This window comes from Pangasianodon hypophthalmus, chromosome 14, assembly GCF_027358585.1.
Source record: "Pangasianodon hypophthalmus isolate fPanHyp1 chromosome 14, fPanHyp1.pri, whole genome shotgun sequence".
NCBI lineage: Eukaryota > Metazoa > Chordata > Actinopteri > Siluriformes > Pangasiidae > Pangasianodon > Pangasianodon hypophthalmus.
The window spans coordinates 6,844,377-6,854,023 of NC_069723.1; positions in this window are offsets into that span (position 1 = coordinate 6,844,377).

The window sequence follows — 9,647 nt, forward strand, 5'->3', positions numbered from 1 at the left end:
ATTTAGTCTGTACGTTTGATTGGTTAGCTCAAATGAGTGCCAGTGGGTGTGAGGCTTTGAAATCACTGATGCATTATGACTAGGGGTGCTTTCACACTTTGAAAAAAAAACTGATAACTGGAGTGATCTTTTGCCGATCTGAAAAGTGGCCACATCACATCACACACCAATAAATAGCCAAGTTATAATTTTAGTTACATTGCAACTTTGGAATATTGGCAATAATTTTTTTTTTCATAAATCTCCTCATATTCACTCACTAATGAGTCAAATTTTTGTACCAGCACTCTCTTTTTTTTCTCTGCCACCTGATTGGTTGAGGGATTTAACATCACTTGGTGCTTTTCTAAAAGGTTTTGGAAGCTTTCAGCTTTTGGAAGGATTACACAGATTACATATAAACTGTGTGCTGGCAGTTAAAGGATAGAAAGTGTGAAAGCCCCTTAACAGAGCACTTGTTGACAGTCAAATGAGGCAAATGAAACTTTTTCATTTAGAATTAAATTGAAGAGCTGTAGCAAAATGTGTGCATGTGTGCAGTTCAAGAAATATCATTTGCTTTTTTTTTGTAACCAAAGATACCACTAAAGTGTAAATTTCTAGTTCTATCCTGATTAAAAACTGTCTAAATTGGCTACATTTCTCCTGAATTGGATTCACTTCAGATTGCTTGAACTGCAACTGCAAGGATCAAGTTGCTTTCTATAGCCTTTAACCCCAAATCTCCTTTGTCCAATGTGGTGACAAAATTTATTGATTTCAAACAAACTCTCCCATTGTGTCTTTACACTGTTAACTTATGTAATTAAAATTACAAATCATTCAAACACTAATACATTTTAAACCTGAATCCCACTTATTGACATTTGTTTTTGAGACTGTTTGAAGAGGTGTTTGCACTATTCAGTTTTGAGTGTATTATTATGTATTTCCATAGCAACAAATGCAATGTATACTCCTCTAAAATGAAAGGCAGTACATTAGCAAATATTGTTCAAGACATCAGGGATTATGGACTTGACAGATTCTTTGAGATGTCAGCCGTTGTTAACAGTCCGTCCCTCAGTCACAGATAAACACATCTGAACACCCAGGTAGACTGAGTTTCTTTACTTAGACTACTGTAGTGTGCTCCTTCCTCTGTTTTTATGCTGACTATTTAAAATCAAAGTCTGCTTTTTCCTCTTTCCCACAGTGCTGGGCCTCTCGTCTCTGCAGTTCAGGGGCCTTTCTGTTTACTGAGTGCAGAGGAATTCAGTAATGCAATTGGACTCAATCTTTCATCCTGATTGTCAGCTTTTTTTGACATTTAAAGATTACCTGAGCCTGAAGCTATGTTTTTTCTTCTAATTTACTTATCACAGAGCAGGAAAAATGCTCTGATCCCAACAAATGATACAATAAATACCACAGGCTTCAACATGAAAACTAATATAATAATATATATTATATATATTAATATATATTATAATACTAATATAATATCTGTTCAGAATATTAATATTTGAGAGTATAAAACTTTAGTTAATGATCCCTGATTATCCCTGATATTTTTGGGCGTAAAAGACAGTGGTCTAAATGCTACTGAAAACCCTGTCTCAGACACTTCTACTCATGAAAAATCTGGCAACCTCAGAGGCATGAACTACATGCACATAATTAGCATAATGTGAGTAGCATATCAAAACCTGGTACACTTTTTTAAAAAAATACATTTGGTTGAGCAGATCATTTTGCTCGCTTATTTCAAATTAACTAGACAGCTAACATAAAACAACCTAGCATTTCGGTCAGTTTTCCTATTGTATCATCATGGATAGAGCACAAAGATATTTTCATATTTATATTTATGCTAGCTTCATGGTAACTCCGTGGTAAGTGCGTTAGTTTTGTGCTTATTTAGCTTCGTGATAGCTTTACTGACATGATAGCTTTACGAGTTAGCTTCTTGTTAGTTTCATTTTAGCTTCTTTAGTTTCATTAGCTTCAGTCAGCTATGAATTAGCTTTGTGGCATTTATTATGCAAAGACACAGGCACAGGAGTAGGCCACAAAATTGTGGTTGAATAGGTAGCCCTCATAAGTCAATGCTTCTAACATGAAGTCATGAGGTAAGTGGTCTCCACTAACTCACACATACGGCATGGAATGCTTGCTCTCTCTGAGTCCAGTTAAAAAAAACGCAGACAAGGACTTCCCTCTACATCTCTCAGTGGAGCTTCACTTGGCAGAGTTGGCATCTGTGGCTCAAAGACTGTCACTGTCACATCCTAGCCTCACTGAAAGTGGCTCATCTGCCAGAGAAGCACAATATTGCAGCGGATGCAATATCAAAGCAATGCACATGCTAAGTAGAATGGTGTCTGCATCCAGCACCTGTGTCCCATAGCTTGTGTGCAAATCTGCAAAGCATCGGTAGACCTTTCTTCTGATGGAACTATGACTCATTGTCGACTATACTTTTATGCTTGTTGCTGCTACCTGGCCATCACCTTTTCCAGGTTCTATAGAATCAACATTGCCCCTCCTAGCAGGGTGAGTTCAGTAGTCATATCTGGACACCCTTCCAGTCAGTCTGAAGCTTAGTCATTTCCTCATGAGCTACTGGTATAAAGGTTATCCAGGTGGTGAAACACCACCGCCAGGGTCCCCATCACTCGGGACCTAGGCCAGAGGGAAGTTTTCAAAGGGGTGGCAGCTATTACTGATGACTTGTTATAGTGGGTCACCATGTGATTAGTGTCAAAAGGTCTCAGCATGTGGGCACAAGACCCAACACCAGTGTACACAGAACAGGTTTACATTCGTAACCTTACCTTATTCGTAACCTTTTATAGCAGTGATCATTGATTTCATAATTTATTGTTAGTTAGCCATGTTAATTGGATTTATTCGAGTTTGGTGTCTAATGTTAGTTAACTAGCATCAGATAGTTAGTCATATCTAGCCAAATACACAAGTTAGGATAATTTCAGAATAATAGAATTAAAATGCAAACTTGCTAAGTTGACACACACGAGCTCATTGCTAAGACTGCCACAGGGTTTGAGAAGACAAAAGTAGCTCACATAACTATTAGGACCCAGCTGTCTACACATTCTGGACAGGACTCCACTTTAAGTCAGATCCTATGGTGTTTATGTGATAAATAAATATTTATTTATATTTATGTTATATTTAATTATTTAAATTTATATTTTAACATGCCTATTATACCTGTTGTTTAGCCTGTTTAATGTAAAATAAACGTAAATCCATTTTAAAGAAATAAAATTAATTATATTTATGCCTGTTTTCATTTCAAATGGCCCTCTACTAACTAGTTTTTAGCTCTTGGCTGCAGCTGCTCTAAACTGTTGATGTCTTTCCCAAAGACTACATCTGCTTTTGAGAAAGAATGTCAGGGGAATGCAGTCAAGAGAATTCTAGAGCTGGACTGGTTTCTTCATCTCTATGAGAGTGAGCAATGGAGGTCTGAGCATTGGCCAATATTCTTTTAATAGTCTTGTAAGACTTCTTATGTATTAATTCAGCATTTAAGCCCTCTTCATGGTTTTTTAAACATTTGTTTAAAAAAAATATATATAATAAAGAAAGAAATTGCAGTGAGGTTATGTCACTGTTTGCCTGTTTCCTGCTTTTTTTATCACTTGCAAGTTCTGGTTAATGATTTGTTCTTGAGCCAAAACAAACATGGACTGAATATTTAAATCTAATCAGCTACTATTTTGCAGTAGAGGTCACATTACTGCACGACACTATGATGATTTTGCACATTCTACTGCTAAACTGAATATTTTGAGTATTCTTGTAATACTGTCTTCAAACATGGGAGATTATGTTTCAAATGTGAAAAAGAGGGAGAGAGAGAAAATAAATATACTGATTTAATGGGATCTTTCTGATGTATTTATGTACTGCTTTGGCATGGTCAGTATGAGTGCTTTTCAATGACACAGACACAGACATTTTGTTGAATGAGTTGTGACAGCTGATATATTTGTCTTCCTAATCACTGATCATGCTCTTTGGCATTTGTGTAAAGGAGATTTTAGGCTTTTAAATTCTGATGAAATAAGAATCCATTCTCCAGACATCCAATAGTCCAGTGGGCTTCAGAAACATAAGGGGAACTGGGATCTGCCTGGTGGTGCCAACAGCCACTTAAGGCTATAAAGTCAAACATATAATAGGGAAACACAAGCTCACAAGTACATGGCTGGGGCTGTGTGCTTAGTGTAAAGGGACCTGATTAATACACCATGACCATGGCTTGATTTATTGCCCAATAGCTGAAATTAATCAGCTCAACAAAGTACTGTATAGTCCTCCACTGTGCACATCAGCTGCAAACATGAATGATTTTTTGTAATAATGTACCTCATAACATGGTCCATCAAGTTTTGCATAATAGTTTATTGTAAATTTGACACTTCCAGCATAGCTCACTAAAACAACCACACAGCTGGAAAGACCAGAACATTAGTTGAGAGTTATGGCCAGCATCAGAACAATAAATTCTAACAAAACTGTGCTGTCTAACCATTTCTGGCTTGTGTCTGCCATTTAGCGCTTAATAGGGGTTGAATGAGCTCAGTGAGACATAGCAAAATACATTGGCGTGATTGAGGTTTTTGTACAAGACTGGAGACCATCTTGAACAGATGCCACACAGGTCCTTTTTGTATGGACTATTCAAGCCTCTCAGCTTTTAGTGCTCCCCTGGAGTCAAGCAATACACTTATGGCCCTCCTCTTAGGACCTGCTGTATAACCAATAAATAAAATCTGGGCAGTGAATGTTGCCCTGAATTAGTTAAACTGTTATGAAGGAGATAGAAGGAAGTGAGAGAGAGAGGAAGTGCCTAAGGCCCCTAAGAGGCATTACCTCATATTCTTTCGACAGTGTGATGATGACATTCATAAAGTGAACACGGGGCATTCTGTATTTTCAGGAGACACCTGACAGATTGTAATCTATTGAGGTGATGTGGTACCTCACAGACATAAAACTATAAGCAGGAATTTCTGTACTGGAGCCTCTCTTCCTCTCTCCAGCAGAATTATGATGAGAGTCTGATATTTGGTTTGGTCAAAGCTGCAAATCCAAGAAAAAAAAAATACTAATGGCTTTTTGCCTGCATATCAATTGTGAGCAGCTGTGTCATTCCAGTAAGAAAGGAAAATGAATGATAGTTGCAAAGCAAAAATATCAACGGATAAATGATTATTAAGATTATAAGATTAGATACTGAATCATTTAACTGAGCAATAGATTATATATATATATATATATATATATATATATATATATATATATATATATATATATTTGGTACTTAAGCGAACATAAACTTGAACATTAACAACAGCTTTTGCAATCCATTGTATTTACTCAAGTTTTATTTACCCAGTGTGTTGCTAATTTGATAAAAAAAATTACACAAGCTTATGTGGAGTACCGAATGTATGTGTGTCACTATGAAAGAACATTACTATGCATTGACCCTTCAGAGAGTGTGTATTCTACCGACTTCATAATTAGGCTTTCTGGACAGTATTGCCAAAATCACATGAAGAGTGAAATCCAATGAGGCTTTCATTACTTTCATCCAGCAAATTGCTTGAAAACTCTGCCAGCACTCATCTTTGTAAAAGAGCTGAGCCGTGCTTCCATTCTCAGAGGCTTGGCACTGCACAGCAAGTAGAGTGAAAAGACCAAACAGTCTAGTGTGAATACAGGTCACACTGTGGAAAATTATGATTAAACTCATGTTGTCCTTCTCCACATGGACAATAGTACAAAATCAGCGGCCTACTAGCTGCAACCCAACTGTGGAACAGACTGTAACTAGGAGCTCTCATGCTTAATTTTCACGTCCAACATCAGAATGGGGATGTCAGTGACTGTGGCATGGTCGCTGGTGCCAGACAGGCTAGTTTGAGTATCTCAAAAAATGTTTCTAGGATTTTCATGTACAACAGTTTATAGAGTTTACACAGAATGGTGCAAAAAAAAACATCCAGTGAATGGCATTTCTGTAGAAACACCTCGTTAATGAGAGAGGTCAGAGGAGAATGGCCAGACTGGTTTGAGCTGCCCGGAAGGCTACACTAACTCAAACAACCACTTTTTACAACCATGGTGAGCAGAAATGCATCTCAAATTGGTCTTAGGAATCTGAGGCTATCATGAGCACAGGCTCACTGAAACTGGACAGTTGCAGATTGTAAAAACATCGCCTGGTCTTTCTTTGGGCTTCTAATGTCCTGTTTCGAGCCTGTGCCCACTGTAGCCACAAACTCTTGTTCCTGGCTGGACCCTGATGTGGTCCTCTGCTGTTGTAGCTCATCCACGTCAAGGTTTGAGGTGTTGTGCATTCTGAGATGCCTTTCTGCTCACCACATTTATAAAGAGTGATTATTTCAGATGCTGTAGTCTTGCTGTCAGTTCAAACCAGTCTGGCCATGACTCTTATCAAGGCGATCCCACCCACACTCACTGGATGTTTTTTGTTTTTATCTGTTGTGATTGTTGTGTGTGAAAATCCCAGAAGACTCTGATATACTCAAATCAGTCCACCTGACACCAACAATCATGCTATGGTCAAAGTCAGTGAGATCAGATTTTTTTCCTCTATTCTAATGTTTTATGTGAACATTACCTGAAGCTCTTGACCTGTATCAGCATTATTTTATGCATTGCGCTGCTGTCACATGATTGGCTGATTGGATAACTGCATGAATGAGCATGTGTACAGGTGTTCCTCTTAAAGTGGCCAGTGAGTGAATATTTTTATGCATAATTAAATGAAGGTTTTAGATTATATAACCAGTACTTTGTTTTAGTCAAGAAATTTTGCCTTCAAATATAGAACAGAGGCGTCAGAGGACGAAAGATGGAGAAGGTTATTAAAACATCAGAAAAGCTTTGAAACTTCTTAGGGGTGCTGTGAAATCCATTATAGCAAAGTGGAAAAAAATACATAATGACCCAGACACTACCAAGGTCAGGCCAAACTGAGTGCTCAGACAACAAGGGCAATTGTCAGAGAAGTGTCCAAGAGTCCAGCTACAACACTGAAGCAGTTACAGAGCTCACTGGCCCTAAATAGAACCTGTGCAGACATCAATAATATCATCAGCTCTTCACTGGCCTCTATGGGAGAGTGGCCAGAAGGAAGCCATTTCTGAGAAAGTCCGTGTTAGAAAAGCTGAGAGCTTTTGAAAAAAATTTTTTTGTGGTCTGGTGAGACTAAAATCAAGCCATTCCTGCTGAAAACTTTTTAAGAATGTTAGTGTGGACAATGTTCTAACAATGTTATCACTAAACATTTTAAGAATGCTTTTAGAGAACGTCATCCTGCCTTTTAGGAGAACATTCGGGTAACAAAACGAAAACTTCCCGCTGAAAACTTTATAAGAATGTTAGGGCATAATGTTCTAACAATGTCATCATTAAACAATTATAGAAGGTCATCACTAAACATTGTTAGAATATTTTTAGAGAATGTTATCCTATCTTTTAGGAGAACAATCTGGGAACAAAAATAAAACTTCCTACTGAAAACATTACTAGTATGTTGCATGGTGATGTTCTCAGAACAAAACATTTCTAGTGGCGACACCATCCTCCCATCAAACATGGTGGTGTTAGCATCATGTTCCAGGGCTGCTTTTCAGCAGGAGAAACTGGAAAGTTTGTTGCCATCAAAGGCAACATGGATGGAGCCAAATGAGGAGAACCTGTTCCAGTCAACCAGACATCTGCGTTTAGAGTGAAAATACACGTTCCAACCGCACACTTAGCCAAAGCACAGGGAAAAAAACTATAAAAGAATGGCTTAAAAAAAAAGAAGTGCTGTGCTTTGGAATGACCAAGTCAAAGCGCACAAATGTTTGTGGCATGACCATGGCAGATTTGGAGAAAATTTGCATTGAGGAATATAAGAAAATGCCAAAATCAAAATGTACAAAGCTCGTAGAGAAATATCCGAGACGACTCAAATCTGTAATTGCTGCAAAAGGACAATTCACACTAAGGGTGTGAATACTTATCAATTAAGATTTTAGTTTGCTTCTTCAAATAATTCTGAGGACATCTAAATACTTTATTTAAATTTATTTCTGTACAGAGTCACTTCAAATGGAGCAGAAAAAAAAATCCCATACTGGTATCCTTAAATTTGCTGTTGCAAGACAGAGAGAAATAATCATTGGGGGGGTGGGGGCTTAATACTTTCTGGAGGCACTGTATGTGTGTATGTGTTTCTTCTCTGCTCCAAGTTTGACAAAGATGTCTCATCTGTTTAGAGTGTCCATGGCACTAGTAAAAAAACAAATGAGGAGCCAGAGTGAACCAAAACATAATCACTTCAAATTGGCTTATTTATAACCATAAACTAATGGTTAAGCATTAAAAGTAACTGTTGCTGCCATTCAGTAATGCGAGGTGCTTATATCGACTTTTGTAAACAAGGACATTTTTGTACCTAGACCTTAACTTCTGTCAGCAGATAAAGAAATTACAAGCTTTGGACTGAGGAAGCTGAGGTTTAAACTGACATGTTCATATTAGATCTTTACTTGAATGTTAAGGCCTTGAGGTTGTTACCTACGTTTTTTTGTCCTGAACATGCCAAATTTTGAGAAGTTCCCCTGCACACCCTTGACCCTGCTTTGTGCAGAGTTTATAGGCCCTCGTTATTATGTGAGATCCTTCTGAAAGAGCTTGTCTATTACTTAAGCCTGAGCCCTTGAACGACTCTTCAAAAAGCTGCAGCTCACATGGTGCCACTGCACAAGATAAAGGGAATCATCTTTCTTCTGTGCCATCACAATAAATAAAACAATAGTAAGTTGCCGTCACGCTTGACTTTTGAATTCTGGGGTGGTCCAAACAATGAATTACTGGATAAGAAAGGGCTGAAAACTGACACTTTGACTACATAACCCTACTGCTCTCAGACTGAACCAGACTCACAAGACTCACAAACTCACAATGTTTGTTAAAAAAGAATTCTTTCCCCACATCATTCAGGAACCTAAGATTCCAAAATCATCATTTAACACAATGCACTATCAATCTTGCTTCACACCCTCACACATGAAACTATGTTTACAAAGTATGTTTTTTGACAAAGATCTGCAGACTTTTCAGTTGGTAAAGCTCTTTACTACCAAATTTCAGTCTGCTATTGAAGTCACTAATATGGCCTTCAAGTGAAATTATCCTCTGAAACGCTGATCATAAAGATTTTCATGGATATTTACAATGCCAAATGATGGGATTTGCCAGTTCAGGGGCACAAAAGATCCAAAGCTGCGGAAAATATTTAGCCAGCAGGGTTAAAGGCTATGTGACGGCTGTTTGAAAAGGAGAGGAGTCATCTCCTTTACAAAGGGTGAAACATGGGGAAGCATCTCTTCTAAACATATTGTGGCTGGCCATTCACAGGCTTTTGTATGAAATGAAAGGCATCACAGGTTATAAGTTTTGAGAGTGTGCATTTCCCTTTTGCTCCCCAGCTTTAAAAAATTAGCTCTCCAGTTCATTATTCAGCTATCTAACTTTAAAATGTATGACTGAATAATGAAAGTGAGGGAATGAATCTATAGCTGCTATAACATAAGTGATATCAGGAACTA